The 19,919-nt window shown below is 40.6% G+C and overlaps 1 protein-coding gene across 2 annotated transcripts in view; it reads left to right on the forward strand.

Moving 5' to 3' along the window:
* Positions 1-19,919, forward strand: part of LOC124164191 (tyrosine-protein phosphatase non-receptor type 11-like) — a 1,101,414-nt gene that overhangs the window by 236,139 nt on the left and 845,356 nt on the right. The gene's annotated exons all lie outside the window — the stretch shown is intronic.

Here is a 19,919-nt window from a genome sequence, read left to right on the forward strand (position 1 = left end):
AATATGATCATATTGGTCGACCTATGTGTCTTGATAAAGTACTACTATTCCTGTTATTATGTAAAATATTGTTTGAAACCTTTAATGAATATCTTAATTACTCGCCAAAATCCTGCGATTCCTGGGACATAGGCAACCTAGCAAAGAAATAAAGCATTGATCGTTTTTCCGCATTCATTTTATAATCGTATCGTTATTAGGAAAAAAAAAATTTCCCCTAGTGGAGTTCCAAAAAAGGAGGGTAGTCTTAGAATCGTGTTCGTCTTATTATTAGCCGTATTAGCATGAGATAAAAAACCAGGAGAGGAAATTGATAGTTTTTGAAAATAAGATCCTCAGAACAATATATGGTCCTATTAATGAAGATGAAGTATGGAGGATCAGAACCAACAAAGAGCTCAGAGAATTATATACAGATCCGGATATAATAGCGCAAATAAAAAGCAGGAGATTAAGATGGGCCGGTCATGTAAAGAGGAGAAAAGATGAGTCCATGCTAAGAATGGTATCTGAAAATCAACCCCGAGGAAAACGTCCGCTTGGGCGACCCCGACTAAGATGGCAGAACCAAGTGAAAAGGGACTTAGGGAAGATGAGAGCAGATGCAGAATGGATGGCGGATAGAGATAAATGGCGACATGTTGTTGGTGAGGCCAAAAACCTCCTGAGGTTTGAGTGGCCACATAGGTAAGGTAATTAGCACAAATCTAATTCGATTTGTGCTAATACGGTGTATGAAATTGTTTTTCGATTTATTATGTTCTATAAACAATTTTCATAAAATATTTCCCCTTAAATAAGAGAGAATCAATTCATTATATTCTGTAAACAATTTAAATAAAATATTTTCCGTTAAATAAGAATGATTGGGGTGGGTGAAATTCGGTTACTGTGCAGTAATAACAACGTGCGCAAAAAACAATCTCTTGGCGATGAATTAAAAAAGGACCTCGGGTGTCCGGACGGAAGAAGGTCCGAAGGGTATTCGGCGTCCAGTCAAGAGCGCGGTTGGGCTGGTCCTTTAGTCGGCCCTGAATTTTGCAAACGATAGATCACGTCATAACGGATATCACTTTTCATTGCGGCGTTAACATTCACAGCGTTTGCCGCGTACGTTAATTATCTGTTGATATACGGCCAGTGGTTTTCTTATTGTTGGCTTAATAACGAACCTTGAATTTAGCGAAATTGTGACCGTGAAAACCTGAAAAAAACCGTGAAAACCTAAAAAAAAAACCGTGAAAACGTGAAAAATAACCGTGAAAACCTGGAAAAAGCCGTGAATTTCATTATTCAGGTAGAGTGGGAACCCTGTTAACCGCTCTTGTTTATGTTGTATGTGAGACAGGGGTGAATATAAGGCGGTTTGGGGCCAGGTGCCCAAAATTATTTATTTATTTCCAAAGCCCACATACAGCAATTATTGCCAAGTATAACGAGAATCAAAACCTCGAAATTAAAGAACACAAGTATATAAAGCTAAAGAAAATTGTAGCAATGGTAATAAATGGGAAGTGTTGCTATTGATGTTCAGAGAGGTAAGATGGAGCCAGGTTAGTAAAGACTTTCGGGGATAGGGAAAAGGGATCAATACTCGGAGGAAGGGAATTAAGAAAAAACAAGTAAATTTGCCAGAATCATACGCGAGGGCATGACCGCGGCGTGCAGTGATATTTTGTCATGCATACTTTTCGTATGTATTTGTATGTAAGGGGATCAAGTTGGTGTGTAGGCTCCAGTGATGGTTTCCTTCGCTTTGTGTCAGGGTTTAAATCCCGGTGGTGGGAGAATTGTTTCATACTGCCCGGTCCATGCTTCAGTGCTGTGTGGAGGGCACTTCAACAGTAGCACTTCGTCCGTCGGAGTGGTCCCCGTGGCGCCTCTCTTTAGAAGCAGGCTAATATCTGCGCCGGGTTTCTCTCTACTCCTCCTTCCATACTCTCCCTCATGGCGTAAATGACCTCAGCTGTCGTTCGCCTCCTCCAAATACGGATCAATATATTTTTTGCATACAGCTCCTTCCCACAACTTCCATGTTTTGTCCTTAGATGCACGCTAAGAGGGGATTTTGCCGCATTTTTCAAAAATTCGAAATAGCGCGTTTATTGCGCATGGATACACTTTGGTATTCTATTTCTGTGCTTTTCCCTTTACCAAGAACATATGTTTGCGTCAATGTGACGATCAACTATTGCGTTAGAATCTTACAAAGTGAGAACAACGTAACTTCGGGTGATTTGCCGCTAGGTGGCGTTCACACGATACTAAGCAACTTCTGATAATCTGTCGCTACCGTGGAAACTTGGAAGCATAATTCTTTTTCTAATACTAAGTTAATATGTTTTCTCGTATTTATTATATTTTTGATGAGTCAACCTCAGCTTGCGGAAAAGGTAAATTTTGAAAATTATTGGTCTTCTAAACAAAATATAAGTATGCAGTTCGCCTTGTGTACAGTTTTTGAAAAAATGTAGGATATCGAGATTTCTCCGAATTTATGAAGTCACCTCTACAAAAATGACTCCCACTCCCCTCTTTTAAGCCTCCCACTCCCAAATTCCTGGGCTAACTACATGACGAACTCTCCGGCCTCTATCTCACCCGTACCTCTCCCCCCTTCCACCTGACATACCCACCCTAAGGGAGCCTCCTCCCCCTAACTTTTTTCTACCGTTTGACCATGTTTTTCCCCCCTCATCTCTGTTGACCAATCCGTTCAACCTATTTACCTTCCTCCCTCCCCCTTCAAGCCCGGTGTAAATGGATGCGATGGACCTTTGTAGAGTTCACCTGATGATGACGCCTTACGTTGAAATATGACTGTGTGAATGTGTGAATATGTATTTCACGTGAAAGAACAATGTTTCTTCTTTTTCATTCTTCATTATGAATCGCGTTCACAATGGCAAATGCAGATCATCCGACCTTCTTTCTTTTTTTCCGCTTCGTATTCCTTCGCGCACGACGAGGGCGAGTGACCTATTTCATTGTTTCTCCCCCCCTTTCTGTCTCTAAACGTTCTTTTCTATTCAGACTCCCTTCTTCCATTAACTCCTATGCCAAATGTGTTCCAAATTTTGATCCTTTTTTTCATCCCTCATCCATCTTGCACCATCTCTATCGTAATTTTACCCCTATTCCTCGCACCACCCGATGAAATGTACTATTCTTTGTTATTCATTTGTAAATACTGTTGAATATGTTTTGTTCATTATTGGTTACGTTGCGTTATATTACTAAATTGATTCTCCAGTTATTGTATAAATAATAAAAGTTACGCCTCAGACCATCAAATTTATGTAAGATACGATGCGGTGGTAAATGCCAACGGATTACGACGCACGCCATGCAGAAAAAAACACTAAATACCAGCAAAGATGAGGGATACCAACCCTGTCCCTGTGCCCCTCCTTCCTCCCCCCGGAAATGACGATTTATGACGCCGCCCTTCCTTTACTAAGGGCGCAGATGACCTCAGTTTTCGGGTTCTTCCTCCAAATACCGGTCAAAGATTTCTTAAAGGCCGTTTTACATGGGGCACGGAATTGCGCAGTTTAGAGCTGCATTAATTTCTAAAATGGCGTGGAAATGCGCGAATGCATGAACGAAATTAGAACAGGGGCTATTTTGTCGTCTCGCATCCACGCATACTCGCATGTGTTATAGCAATTCACCGCTTTACGCGACGCAATTTTGATTGCGCCTTCGCACGTACGTCAGATTGCGCAATTCCGTGTACCGTGCAAAACGGCCTTAATGCATAAACTTCCATGGGGTACCCATATTTAAAATGAGTCAATCTTACCTTGCAGCTAAGGTCGGGGGCCCTGACCCCCCCTGAAATGAGGATTTATGACGCAACTGCTGTGAGATAGTAGGTACCTATGCGTGTTCCCTGCCCTGCCCACGCATCATGGCCTCGTGAAAGCAAAACGAATGACTTCTGTCGCCTCAACGCGTTCGTCGGTGAGCAGGTTGGGGTTACGTTCGGGGAAGGGGGTGTGGTCTTTCTCTTCTGGGGATGGGGGAATGAAGGGGGGGGGGATAGAGGGGGCGGTGTCCCTCCCTTACTCCCCTCCTTCCCCTCCTCATTCTCAACTCGACGTGGCTTGCGCAGTCTTTGTCCTCTCAGCACACCCGTCAAGTGAAAGGGAGGTGCAAATTCTGTGTGGGTAGGTAACGCTATAAATCCGCGAATCCAAGCGAAATATCTGACACCTGGCGGACAAAAATTGATACCCTTTTAAGGCGTTCGCGTGAATAAAGCCGCCCGAGCGCATGAGGCTTTCGTGACGGTGTTCGTGAAAATATCGATTAATTATATATTAATTATAATATTTTTAATGAGTAGGATTCCAAAAAAATTGTCCTCATAATCTTGTCAGTGTTAATTTTTTATAGAAAAATTTGAGTAAGTCTTAAGAGCATTTAGTACGCTTAAACTGTCGTGGACAATTCAGGATCATCAACTTACATCTTACACTTTTCTGAGCCAGATTTTGTGACAGATATAGCAATGAAGGTAACATCCATCGCTGACAAGGTCGAAATGTCATGTAGGAAAAGAATAATATTTTAAATAAATTGGTGAACGGCCCAGAATGGAACCGGTGAAATGCTAGGATTGGGGCACAACTTTATGCTGAGGCGTGAGCTGCTCGAAATTTTGCGGTGTACCCTAAAAAAATAAGGATTTTGACGGGATTGCGAGGGGGGGTCAATGTCCTTGAGGGAGGTGGGGGGCGCGGTGCACGGCGTCTGGTGCTCGTCAAGGTTGGCGGTGCGCCTGCTCACGTGACTGAAGTGGGTGGGGATGCATCACCCCTTGTTGGATGCATGCGGGGTGGGAAGCGGTGGTGGAGGCTGTAATCGGGTTTCAGCTTCGCTTACGCCATTCCACTGATAATTTCTTTCTTCCTTCTCCCATCGCTATAGTTCATTTCAAATATCTTAGCGACTTCGAGGCAGGCCCAAGTATTTTTTGGGATGGGGGCTTAGGGTGGATGACACGTGACTTTCGGAAAGCCAGCTTAAATTCGGTAGGTGGAGCCCAGCCTCCGGGAGACTCAGTCGCCTTCAGACTTCCGTAATGTACGCTTAGAGAGTAAATTAGCTGTGTTGCCAAGTGGGAAGAGGATTTTTGACGCGGTCTTTGGTTTTTATTCACTGACAAAGTCTTTTGATCAAACATGGCAACGCCCTCCTCTCTCTCTCCCTATCCCTCATTCTTATTTTCCCACCTCCTGCCACGACGCCGCGCCGCTAGCATGAGTCCGATCTTGCACGATTGGGCTTGTCGTAAAGATATTTGAAAAGTCATTTCAAGTCAAAGGTCATTTACTTAGAACCGAAATCGCAATTTAGTGAAGCAATTCTGTGTATGGAAGGAAACGATGATTGATAACTCCACTCCTTATAGCCATTCTCTCGTAAGTAAGTAAAGGAAACCAAGTAAGGAAATGCATAAGTTGCTGCCCACTTTTCATGAGTTTATGACGTCATCTAAGGACCCTAGAATCCAAGGAGTAGAAGTGCAATTTTTATAATTATGGAAATAATTGCAGATAATGGCTGGTGAGGTACACAAAATTGTCGTGGCAAAGTATACAAGTGAATTTCTGATAAGAATATATATATTTTCTACTCCCAAATTATAATCATATTTTACACGCCGGCCTCGGTGGGGGCGAGATTAAGTCCTCGCCAGCTAACTAATAGTCGCGGGTTGTAGCCCCGACTAAGTAAAGTACCTCTATCCCGAGTACAGGTGTTCATGCTTCTACAGTTGTTTATTGTTGGAATGTTCTATCAAAAGATCTCTGATCTTTTAAAGGAGGTAAAGACATCTTTTAAAGGGTTCTGTATTCGGGGTGTGTGTAAATAAAAAAACAACACCGGACCACACGAGATTAGGAGGCCGAGAAGTAGCCGCAAGCCTGTCTCTATCTTCCTACTATCACAATCGGCGATTAAATAAATTTGTGTGTAAGCCTTTTGAAACTGGCGCGCAGGTAGGAAAAGGTAACCGACCCCTGCCGAAGATAATGCGCTATTTATAGGCGGCTTCTGTGTACCTGGATTCGTGGGGGGTGTTAACCGGCTTGGGATGAGCTCACGACGTACAGTGGGTGGAAATAAAATAAAAATGGAAAAATATATGCTGTGATACTTTTCAAAATATATACCTGAAATTTTTTTTCAAAAGTTTTGGAAAATGGTTGGCATATAATGACGGGATTTCTGTTGTCACGTGAATTAGTCGTTGCTTAGATACAGGCAGAAACGGGTTTTTTCAGTTTTCTGATAAAATCTTACAGATTGATTACCCGCTGACGGAATGGAAAATTTCAACGGGATAGGAAATGCTATTATCTATGATTTACCTGTTAAAATTTTACGTTTTCTTTATTTCAGCTTAGTTTATGTGTGTAGTTTTATATAAGATTGCACTGTGCGACGTTATCAGAATATCTGCGAAAGGCGATTATTCGTCACAAGCAGCTCGAGAACTGGACGACGGATGGAAAAACGGAAGAATATGACTAAATTTAGATTTCGGAAAGTTGCAAAAATGGTAATAAAAAATTACTGTGCGAACCCTTATATTCTGTATCGCAAGTATGATAAGGTTACCGACCCGTGGCGAAGATAATGCGCTATTTATAGCCGGCTGCTGTGTACCTGGAATTATGGCTGGTGGTACGTTTATTTGAGGGAGGAAGAGCGGGTGGAGGGCGTAACCGTAGCAACCTCGCATTGATTACTTTCTCGCCTCCCCTCCTACCTTTCTTCCCCCACCTCCTCTTCACCTTCCACCCTCCCCTCCACGCCCATGCGTCAGGAGCAACGGCACCCAACCACCCCTCTCACCCCCTGGCCCCCTCATCTTTTCTCAGTGATAGCAGTGATGGTATGTACAGGAGAGTAATTTACATTTCCGACTGTAGACGTACTGCCTCAACAAGTCACCCTTCTATGAATTGTTCCTATGCCTTTTTCTCTTCAATTTTTAAGAAATTTCAATTTTTATGTTATTTTTGTTGAAATGCGTGCAAAAAATACAAAAAAAATGAGAATAGAAAACAAAAAATTGAAAAATAACGTTAAGAAAATCGATTGTTACTATGGGAATATGTTTAAAAATTATTTGGAAAGATAGTTATGGACAAAATATTAATTATGCGAAAATTTACTTTATATATGCATCGTAGTGTTATAACCAATGTTACCATTAAATATTTAAGTTTATTCTAACACAAACAACACACTACCAATGCAACACAAACATTTGCGCAAAATAATTATTTTGCTGTAACCTGGATGGTTGTGGTAAATATGGTTTGACGGTACGGCGGCAACTTGCCTGCTGCGCAACAAATAATGTGAGTGAGAATGCAAATATGAGGAAAAATAGGAGAAGAAAGGACATTATGGATCTCTGCAGCCGAGAGGTTTACGGAATAGGCACCGCGTGTGTCTAACTTTGTAGACTACAGTTTCGCCGGAATTACAGCTGGTTTCTTCAGGTCCATTACGTGCAGAGAGATGGTTAATATATGGACCATTGCAAAGACGCCTGACTCCCACGGAGATGTGTGAAAGACGCTCGAACCCAAGGAATAATAAAACTTACTTTCAATAATTATTAAAATAATAGGGTGGTTTCCAGTTATTTTTTTATTGCCTAAATCGAAAGATTATTACTCCTGGAGTACGTATTTCACGCATTTAGATTTTTAAATGACGATATCTATATTTCGCGATTAAACGAAAAGTGAAAATTTTCAGGCGCGCGAAAACGCGACGGCTAAGTAAGAATGCCGGGAAAACTCCGTGTGATGTCGTTCTGGTTCCCGCTGCTGCAAGTGAGGTGACCTTGGGGCGAGGCTTTGAGCGCTGATACGACGCAGGATGCTAGCAGGTAGCAGAGTACCATGCTAGCTGGTGGCGCTTGGCTTAAATAAGGATTGTTAATACCTTATCAAACGAAGGAAACTTTCCGACCATAGCCAGTTAAGAGATGTTTCCCTGAGCGCTATGCCTCATGCATGCAATGGTAATCTCAGACGATGTAAAACTCCTATCTACTCGTATAGAAACTAGGTCCCTGTGACGTCACATGGAGTGGCATCGCATGGGCGCCAATCTGGCCTTTTTCGAACGGGGATAAAATTGACCATTGCCATTCGTCTAAACTGGGATTCCTGAAACCAAATAATTTGTATATTATAAATACACTAATGGTGGGTAACGAATCGCAATCAATGCTTTTCGTTTTCTTTTATGAAGTAAACTACCCTATTTTGAAAATAATTACTTTTGCATCAATATGTTATATACTAATTGGCGTGAGGACATGATATGACTCGTGACTCTTGTGAAAGTTATAACGCATAAAGACGAAATTTGGATATCTCAGTGCGTTGTATTTTGCAACGAAGCCGAGTTAACATTACCGCGACCAGAACGTTGTGCTGAAATTTCGTTTCTGTGCACAAATAAAAATTCATGTGAACGTACTTTGCATACCGTCATTAATTTCGGATATAAAATAACTTTAAAACAGTGTACTTTGTATTGAAGTCGAAGCAGCGGCTTTTTGAGATATTGGTCCTCAAACTAGGAAGGCAGAATTTCGCAGCGGATAGTGGAAAGCGGCTGGATTAATTTCTTTTCCTCTTCCGAAGTCTCATCGCTCTAGGAACTTTTTCTAGTTCTCCGCTTAGGTCGCCTCCTGGCTTCTCTTTTCGTAGTTTCTTCAGCTCCTAATGTCTCACCAACTTCCAAAAATCACCCGCTCCGTCCGACCCAACTGCTGCTCGAAGTTTATTGTTTTAAACTACCCGTCCCTCCTTCGTCCGACCTACCGTTAAAATTTCAAGTTCCCGAAAATTCGTCGGCGTTCATTAACTCAAGTGTTTGAGCTAAGAGTAATACAGTCCAGAGATTTATAAAATTAAGACACCGACCACGACTCTTTTCTCTCAATTTTTCAATTCAAGTTTTCGCAGTGATAGGTATGTTTGCTCATAACCAAAATATAGTCTAATCTGAGTTTTCAGGCGAGATGGGGTGGAAACGGAACATAATGAAGAAGCAGGAGCAATTTCAACAAATTTTATATTCTTTTAACGACCGGTTTCGCTTACAGCATCATCAGGTCACCTGAAAAAAATATAAAATTTGTGAAAATTGCTCCAGCTTCTTCAAAATGAAGTCGTTCAGGTATAGCCGAAACTGCATTGCATTAATTATTATAATAGGGTTTATTGGATGAAATTGGGAATTTCTTCCCGCGGAAGTCCCTTTCTTCCATCTCAAAACAATTTGGTGAATCGAAGGGAAAGATAAGATATAAAGATAAAAGATAGTCGGGTAAGAAAATTTCCTTATGCGGCCATTAGCTTTGAGATTGGAATAAAAAAGACACGTTATAGTCGCAACACAATTTTCATAAGTGGGTGACGTCATTAAAGTTTTGCCTTATTCACTCGTTCAGTGAGAACCGTTCTGTAAGGATTACCAATTTCTCAGTGCAATTTTTTTATCATCAACATCGCAGTCTCCTTAGTTTATTTTGATGCCAATCGAGGCAGCTTGCGGGGCAGCATGTAGTCAATGTAGGGTACAATATTTATTCATCATCTCTTTCGCAATGTCTTCTCGGGAAGTTGTTTTGCGATTTTGGGGGTCGGTCCTACGTCTCCGACCCTTTTCTTCTGCAGTACGACCTCCCATTGTTGCGCTCTTTCCATCCTTTTGTCTCGCCTGTTTTCCTATTTCCGCGTTCGCGATAATTTACGTCGGCTTTTGGGGAAAGGGGGCGTGGCGAGCGAAAACATCTCCTGGTTTGAAAGCGAGAGTGAAGAAGGGAAAAGTTTAGTGGGTTGAGTGAAGACAAGAGGCCTTTTAGCAGGTGCCAGGGGCTGGTTGGTGTTCCTTAGGCCCGCGAGGAAGTTCCCCAGTGGAAGCTGCTTTTAACCGTCTTCGTTTTTAGCTGCTTCCTCCTTCTGCTCAGTCACTTCGAGGAGATTGGACGGGAAGTTCTGTCCTTGCATCCGCTCATTAATCAAATTAAACCGAACTGAGCTGTACTCCTTGGGATGGGTTGGGCTACAAATACTACCATCATCCCCTTTTCTTGTGTTCTTGTTTGCGCTGCCTTTTTGTATCTTCAGCGCCGTTGATGCTAGGAAGAAGAGTGATTTAAATGAAGAAAAGCAAAGGGAGACGAAGAATGGAGTTAAGCGGAAAGGTCATGAGTACCAAAGTGTAAATCTTTTATGAATGTTACCTTGTTAATTTATCATAGGTACACTGCTTTAGCGGTTATTTTATAACGTTATCACGCAATTATTGTATATGATATGGATTTTAACTTTAGGTACTAATTTAAGTAAGCCGGGAATACCCACGGTGATAAATTTACGGAGTTACTCGCAATGCTCAAACTGTGCGAAAAAGGGAAAAATAAACATTCGCCTTGACCGGAATTCGAAACCTGGATCCCCCAAATCCCAGTCGAGTGTTTCAGCCAGTTAAGCTCCTGAGGCATCAATACCCTTTGTAGAAATTTGTGGACTACACCGGACAAGATGGTGTGGACTGCTAAGCTTATTATGCGATCAGCAGTACAAGTGGTGCGCACTGCGTTCCAGCCGGAGAGCAAAGCCCGAACTTTGAATACTAGAGGTGTTCGCTCTCGACTAATTTACAATGTCGCTCAGTTTAATTTTTCGAAAAATGTTGGTACTACTTTTTTAGACTTCGTTTGGCACTTCCCAACTCCTTCGTTGGAAGTGATGAAGTCAACTTTTTCGGGAAAGATATCGTAGAACAGCATAGTGAAAAGATCCACAAAGATATGTTGACTGCTGGAAGCCAGTGGAAATTGAATTTAAAATTAGTTGTTAGTGGGATATCTTTGCGTATCTTTTCGTGTAGAAATAAGATATATCTGCTTTCAGTCATATTCTACGCTTCAGATGCTTTCACTCATGACTTCTCGTAAGGATTTAGTGCTTCTATAGAGGAAAAATATCAGTCATCTCCTATCAAAACATCGATTTTTGAAGAAAATAAGTTAAGTGCACCTTTTCAGCGAAATAGAATGGTACTCCAGGATAAATATGGCAATTTTAAATACAGCGGAAACGTAGGATGCTGCTTTCGGTTTGTTCCATTAGGCCTCCATGCATACTCTTTCCTTTATTCATTTCCTTTATTCGCCCTGGGTTCCTCAATATTTCTCGTTTATTTTCCTACACATGACGTCTCGTTCTTCAGTATTGCTTCCGTTTCCTTTTTCAAATACCCATAGCCTATTTATGTCTGTATCATAGAAAAGCCTTTAGCCTAGACCATTGGGGGTCGCTTTTGCACTGCACCTCCTGGCTAAGCCGATTACACACGCTTTACAAAGGTTCTTATATCTTGCGATAAAGCTTAATCTTAAGAGCAAAAAGTCTATATGAAGCAGGTTATTGTTGCGTACGTATTAAAGTGAAACGTAGTCTTTCTTAGATGGAGAGGACTCGAGCGTTTGAAGCCATCAATTTATGAATTCGCTGTCGCAGTAGACTTCTTAGATGTATTTTTACATGATAGTGGCATACTTCCTATTGTTCTATATATGAAGCACCTTGGCGTGCTAGGTTTTGTGTAAATTTTTGTCTCATTTGCTAACTGATTTGCAGTTTACGTGTAACGTTTGAATTTATAGGATCTGATGTATCACACTTTAATTTTTTGTGGTAAATTGTTGAGGGAGAAGTTAAAAATGAATCTGGTTGTGACAAGGGGGATATTGCCTTTGCCAGCGCGCTCTCTCATGTGTATATTTTCTCATTTTCTCCGCCTACGTTTAACAGTGTACTCGTTCTCGAAGTTTTTTAGCGGCGATCAATAGAGTATTTAAAAAATAAGGGACGGATAATTGTTCCGCTTTTTGGATCCATCGCCTGATGCATGATTATCTAGCCATAAATAAATCGACGGCCCGAACCCTTTTGAAGATAAGTTGATGATGTCAGCGGATTATTCGGAGTGAGTCTGTGCTTCTCAGCTACCCCTAAGCTTCTTGCATCGACCTCTTGTTGTTTTGTTGCTATTTATATTCCTTCAGGCGTTTACTTCCCTCAGTTAGCAGTTTTCCATGAGCGACGTCTTTAACTCGTGAAAATAGGAAGGTAACCTTCGCCGTATTTTTAATTTGAACATTCGTTGTCTATGGTGCGACTTCATAGAATCGACTTAACATAATGAAAATGAAAATTTTGTATTTCCTCATAATATGACATTCATATGTTTTCTATTCAAATGTATCAGATATTGACGTGCGACGTCGAAACCTAGGTCGTCCTTTATTATAAAGTTTTACTTTTCACTGTATTGTTAGAGAATGCCTTACTAAGGAAGATTCGCTAAAACTTATCCTTCTCATTTCCAAGAGATATATTTAACAGATAATGTATCTAGAGGAATTAGTTTTTCTCCGAAACAGTGAATAGGACATACGACGTGCGTGAGAAAAGTAATGATACTGATTTTTCATTTACCAAAGTTTTTGTTTTTTTTTCAAACAACAATATTATCCCCTTCAAACAGTGGCGGATTCAGGGTAGTGGGTATAAGTCCCCCCCTCACGCAAGGGGTTTACACTAGGTAAATGGTAATTTTGTTCAGTTGTCGAATATATACAGGAGAGCCTCTAGACCCCCCATGTCCCTGTCCTGGATCTTTCAAAGGATGGTTCAAAGTAGTCTCCTTTGGCAGCTTTACACGGGCGAGTCTTTATTCCCACTCTGGAATTCTTCAACTGGTATAACTTTTAACTGGTCGGTCACAGTCTTTTGAACATTCTCCACAGTTCCAAAATGGCGTCCTTTTAATGCGTGTTTCAATTTCGGCAAAAGGAAAACGTCATAAGGTCTCGAATGAATAGGGGGTTGAGGAACAGTGGAAATGCGTTTTGAGGTCAAAGCCTCAAAGATGGAAATGGTTCTGTGACACGGGGCATTGTCTTGATGAAGCATCCACTAGTCTGAAATGTCTGTTCTTACGCAAAACACTTTTTATGAGCCTTTCAAGGACACTTTTATAAAACACTTGCTTGACAGTTTGTTCTGGTGGAACAAATTTTTTGTGTACGATACCCTTATTTTTGTACGGATACCCGTATTAGGACTAGTTCTAATCCCGCCCTATGAAGACGAATTATTTTATTGTAAAAAAAAATCAGTATAGTCTTGATATTTGTTTGTCTCAATCAAAATTTCATCGGTCGAGATGATGGAGTGTGCCACCCTTTGCTTTGCCGCTTAGTAACTGCTTGGTAGACTTCGGTAAAAACACAACTCCATCAATTATTTTTTTGTAGAATTTGAGGTTTTCCCGGCGTATAGATTGATGAAAAATTAATTTGTATTTGGATTAAAACCTGCGTCGGGACACCGAAAGATGACTTGGGCCTCAAAACCTCGGGAGTGTACAGCGTCCCGTGTGAGTGCGGTCACGTTTACATTGGGGAAACAGGCCGCACTATCGAAAAACGTCTGACGGAGCATGAAAGATGCATACGCCTTTTTTATCCGCTAAAGTCGGCGGTAGCGGAGCATTGCTTGGACCTCGGTCATTGGATGGACTTCAAAAATACGAAGGTTTTGTGCCGCACTATTAGGATAGAATTGTAAAGGAGGCAATTGCTATTAGCCTTGAGGAGATGAGCTTAAACAAAAATAAAGGCTTCTAACTGAGCAGTGCCTGGAATGCCGTAATTAATCGCTACATCCGCACACAACAATAACGGCAACCACGGATATGAATAAATAAATAAATAAGTACCGTAAAAAGGTAATATTAAGAGTAAATCCCTGAAGACGATGGCAGACTCAGCCACTGAAACGTTGGGAGAATTAACCCAATACCACACCCGGTGGGAATCCTGGGAAATTTTTTAACAATAATTTTTTTGTTTGCAAGCGACTGGTGTACTGACATCCCCCCTATCAATCTCCTATTTGGGCGTTTTTTCGTGTCCAAATTTAAATGTAGATGAGAATTTCACTCTTTATCACCTGAGTTGGAGGGCGGTTCCGTCTACGGACGGGATCAAAGCGCGGTATCCTGATGTAGTAGTTAGAGGTTCGTATTGTTCAGGGGGGTGTTCGATATTCAAGGAATTTCCGGCACGTTAGTATTCTCTCTTCGCCAAATTTAATTAACTGCAGAAGCTTCAGTAGGCGGATTACTGTAGGTCCTCCTCCGCTTTGGCTCTTACTCGTATATTACGAGAGTGCGACCTTTAGTTGGAGGATCAACTGGAGGGAAAGGTCAACGTTGTTTGTTTTCGTCCTAAAAACGTGATAACCTCGTTAGAAGCATTCGACTCTTTCGGCAAACATCAATTAAGGGAGAATTTCCTTATTTAATCTGTCAAATGGGGCGCGTTGTCTTTCCCCTTCCCGGGTCCTGGCTTGTGAGTCTTTAAACTCAGAACTTTACGAGGGATGGCTAAAATGTTCTGTCATTTTAATCATCGTTTCTGTTTTTCTATCGAATAGTCAATTTTACTAACGATTTGCCAACATTTTCCCAAGAAAATCTGTTTATGAAGCACAATTTACGAGCTCGTTTCTTCCAATTTATTTATCGTTGGCTTGCGGGCTTAATTGAACTTGGTACGTTTTGATGATTCGCGAATAACATTAAATTAAATCGCTTTGATCAAACAAAACCAGTCTAATGTAAATAGTCGGACCCCCTCATCGTCCGTCATTACTAGTAACTGTGTTAAAATGCATTTTTAAGACTTTGTGTATTCGAAATTGAAAGTCGGGTTTATTCAGGGGCTAAAATTCCGATTAAAACATTGACAAATAGTGATTTGCCGATAGGAATAATTAAATAAAAAACTATGAAAATAATTGGTCTTCAAAAATATTAAATTCATTATCGTGTAACACTTTTAAAAGACTAGTTAATCAATACTGTTCGTAAATAATGCGTAACGTATACCTGAATTCTGAATTTCACTGTAGCTTAGATATCACTTTAGAAATTTGTCGAAAAAAAATCTCATTCAAATGTGGGTCTTTGGAGTGAAGCATCATTGTCCCACGCCATTTTCTCGTGTTATCATTTTGGTTTCAGTGGCTTTGAATTTACCGAAGATTGCTCTTGCCTTTCAAAGGCGATCGTTTTTTTTTTTCGTTTTCCTGGGTACCTTCACGCATAGGACTTTCCTGCTGGTTAATAGCAGGGATGGTTATAGAAACTAAACGAAAGTCAAAACCAGTAAAATTTTAATACTTTTGTTTTCAGGAGAGAAATGTGGAAAGAAAACGAAATGGATGTAAACCACGGGAGCTAAACTCAGGGTCGAAACGAAATCATATAGTAAAAACTACTTCGGGTCGAAACCTAACCAAAACTTGCGACGAAACGAAACGCTGATAATGTTTCGCACCAGAGGAACCACGTACTTCACCTTCAAACAGTTTAGTTCCGACCCACACACTGAGTACGAAGTATGGTTGGATGAAGTAGAGGTTCGGACTACAGCCAGTAGATGCATGGGGCACGTATATTTCTACCACTAACAGGAGAACGGTGATCGCAAACTGGCCGTTTGATTTTTTAGCTGTATGTCTAACCTCTCTACACGTATGTGAAACGTAATGGGTCGAAACTATTCCCTTTTATCCCCCTCCACTCAACTTCTCGGATCGAAACTTAACTATGAGCAGCAGAGTTTCGATTAATTTAGTATCGTTCCCGTGAGTAAAGTTTCGTCCCGGGTCGAAACTAAACTCCTTGGTGATACAAATTTCGTGCGGGAACGAAACTAAATATAGACCTCGTTTTTTCGTTTCCTTTCCGGTCGAAACGAAACATTTTCGTTTCGTTCCACTTGCCATCCCTTGTTTATAGTCGCTCTAAGTGTATTCATTTTTTCCATCTTGCAAAAAATTGGCATTTCTTTTTGCATAGCCCGGTGGAAAATTCTTGCCTATGGCCCTCATATTTTCCTGGAAAAAGGACGCACCCCGGGGAGTCTTTGATCTCGTAGTGGTAAGTAGGTACTCTTCAAATGCCCGTCCTTACCTCGTTGGCTCTCCGAATTTCATTTGTTCTCGGCAAAAATTGGTCGGTCTCCTCATTTTCCTTTTCGAGATTCATCCTGCGACCGCATTGGTCCCTCCTTATCATTGAGGTTTCTGGATGGGGCGTTGGATATGCTTCGTACCTTTGGCAGATGAACTCTGCTGTCCGGCATATTTTTCTTCCACTGGTGAAGCAAGGGCATATAACGTCTCGCATAATAAATATGGCTTCAAAAACTTATTTTTTCCCTTACGATATTCTGAAAATCCCTTTAAAACACTAATACGAAGAAAGTTAGCTGGATGATCACCGTAATGTTCTACCACTGGTAAAGCAGGGATTTATAAGGTCTCTCATAATATAGATGGCTTCCAAAACTTATTTTTTCTCTTTAGATATTCTGAAAATACCTTTATAACACTAATGCGAAGAAAGTTAGCTGTATGATCACCATATTGTTCTACTACTGGTGAAGCAGGGATTTATAACGTCTCTCATAATAAATATGGCTTCAAAAGCTTATACCGTAATACTAGTTAAATGTATAATTATTAAGTACCTTTTGAATGCTCCGCCGGTCTCGGATTTCAGCAAAATTGACGATTCAATTAACTGGCATAATTACGGGAAACAAAACAAACGCGATAGGTCACTATGGCGACCGCATCAATAAATAGGCTTCCGCTGGCTCCCTTTTCATGCACTGGCGCCATTTTCCGAGTGCGATTATGGTACTAATATCGCTTTTGTCTATTGTCTTACTGATCCTTTGCGATCAGTTGACCCTCGGCAATATCGAATCCGCTCTCTCGTTACTTTCACCTATATCTCTCTCCTTTCGCGTGGCGGTCCTCATTCCCTAAGTATGCATCGAGAGCCCTTTCGCTCGATCGATTCGCGTTTTTTTTCCTTTCCATCCCGAGTGCCCTTCAAGACCCGCTATTGTGCTGCCGAGTTCGAGGTTTCATGTGCAGAGACAAAAGGCAGTCGACTCTAATTTAATCCCTATTCGATTGGAACCGTTGCGGTCCGTTTACTGGGTTCGCTGTTATTTTCTGGCTTTTATTTGGCCTATAACGGATCTTAAGTTGTGTTATGATTTCCCCTTTCTATATTAATCGTGATATTTTAATTTACCTATGTTTTAAGGATATAATTGAGTGCATATTAATCAATTAACCGTTGCGGTAAGGTTACTCGAATGGGCTCTCTGTTATTCTCTGGCTATTATCCGGCGTATAATGGTTCTTAAGTTGTGTTATGATTTCCCCTTTCTATATTAATCGTGATATTTTAATTTAGTCAATATTTCAAGGATATAATTGAGTGCATGTTAATCCAGTTAGATGCCTTCGTCTTGGGAGTAGTAATTAAAAAAAAATATGACGTACTTAAAAGAGGAGATAGAATTTGTAAAAACATTAAATTCGACTCATTATTGATTTGAATTCCATAAAAATTCATTTTTTGCTGAAATACTAATTTCTACCAAAATATACGTGCGTAATAGGTGTTATTTTGTCGTGAAGGCATTACGAAATCAGTCTTGAAAGCTTTGCTTTCTAGACTGCTTTGCAGCCCACCGTTGGGTCCCCAGTCCTTACAATTTTAAATTTGGTATCCTTAGCCAGCCCGTTGATTTGCCTCTCTTCTCTCTCTTAAGGCCGTTTTACACGGTACACGGAATTGCGAAGGTTAGGGCTGCATTAATTTATAAAATGGCGTGGAATTGCGCGAATGCATGAACGATATTAGAACAGGGGCTATTTTGCCGTCTAGCATCCACGCATTCTCGCATATGTTCTTGCAATTCACCGCTTTACACGACGCAATTTTGATTGCGCCTTCGCACGTATTGCGCAATTCCGTGTACCGTGTAAAACGGCGTTTAGGAGTTACCGTAGTTAAGATTACACTGTCGGCTTTCCCGGTGACGTATATACGGGTTCTTCCCTATTGCCATTCATGGAAGCATGCATACATGGTATACATGAGAAGAATATAGTAAACATAGGGACATATCAAGATAAAACCTTAATGCGGAAATGTGCCAAGTTTTATGTGATAATACTTGTCACAAAATTTCAATAAGTGTTGCATTATAAATTAATGACATTAGTCCATGTACATATTTCATCAAATATGTAAGTTGTTTGTAAGAATGAAGATTCATTGTATAACGAAGCGAAAACAATGCACTGTTCCACAAATAATTTTAAAGCTCTCTACTTGTTTCAACGGCGTAGCGCCATTATTAAGAGCAACTGTTTTTCTTGATAATAATGCTGACAGCTCTAAGATTTGCATGAAACTAGTGACTTTTTACGCAGTCACGCGCATTTATGCAAAGTTTAATAAACCAAGGTTGAAGTTCGCCGCGAAGAAATATACGAATTAGCCGGGATTCGAACCCGGATCCCGGCGAAGTCAAATATTTTTTCGAGGCAAACTTTAGCCTTGGTGTATTTAAGCTAACAAATGTCTGTCTTGGTAATGATATTAAGCTGTTGTACTTGTTGGCAGAATTAAATTATTTGGGGAGCAGTACTTCGTTTTTGCCGTGTGCTACCATGAATGTTGTACCGTTCCACCAAGTAACGCCCAAATCAGTTGATTTGACCACTTATGACTGATATCTATCAAATGAATCGCTACTCGCTTCTTTAGATGTACCTCAATACTTAAATACTAAATATCGACAACTTACAAGAAATCGTGTAATTTTCTACGTTCTTCCTTGCTGTTTAAACCCCGTGGTAAAATTGGTATGGTTATGCTCTCGCGTTTCCCGGTGACGTAATTATGGATTCTTCCTTGCTGCCATTATTGGAAGTATCCGGAATGCATATGTGTAATATGTGAAAAAAAGTAAGTATATGGACCCATCGAGCGTATTAATCTTGATTCGGAAATATGCTAAGTTTTTTTGTGATAATACTTTTCACATATGTTCAAGAAGCTCTATCTGTTTATTATTTATTGCACCGGAAAGTTCAGTGTCATTTGCGAATTACTGAAATTTTCGCGGCCTTAATGCAACGCACCTCCATTTTTTTCTCTCTACGAGATCTGTTTTAGATATTATCTATGAAAGTTATAATTATTATCGACGCAAGAAAGGTTGAACGTTGAACTTAAAACATTTGTATGAAATACTGACGAAGCTCCATAGGCTCATGTCATATATCGTAACATTGTTTGAACGTAAACGTTTAGCTTCTACGATCGAAAGAATGAAGAAGAACACGCGAAAAAACTATGGCAACGGAGAAACGGTCGTCTTATTCATCTCGTTATGGAAAAAATATTTGATTGGTACAATTCATTGTATTATTTATGGAGAGAACGACATCTTCGCATTACAAATAGCGGTGGTCTGTGCATCTGCCCGGAAAGCAGAACGTCCATGATTTGATTCCTGGTCCTGGTGAAATTTTACCGTGTGTTTTCGGCCTTCATTTCATCCCCACACCACGCTGTGTCATCGTCCTATGTTTATGTTTCTGTCTCTTTCCTTCAAATTCTATTTGTAATCATGTTTGTATATTAGCCTGAGGCGACCTGTGTGAATGTGAATATGTATTATATACCAAAACGATGTTTTTCGTCTTTTTTGGTTTATTTTATGTGTGGTGTCCGGAACCTCCTCCCGTGTTTCTTTGCACCCAATTTGGAATTATACACACATACTGTATTTGCGGTGTTAATTATCATGCAACCGGAAACTTCCGAATATACTTTATCCTGTTCTGTTCTTAGTCGCCTTATCATCTTCATCCTATCTGCGTAGGTCGCCACTGTAGAGATTTTCCTTC

The sequence above is a fragment of the Ischnura elegans genome, chromosome 8 (genome assembly GCF_921293095.1).
Source record: "Ischnura elegans chromosome 8, ioIscEleg1.1, whole genome shotgun sequence".
Taxonomy (NCBI): domain Eukaryota; kingdom Metazoa; phylum Arthropoda; class Insecta; order Odonata; family Coenagrionidae; genus Ischnura; species Ischnura elegans.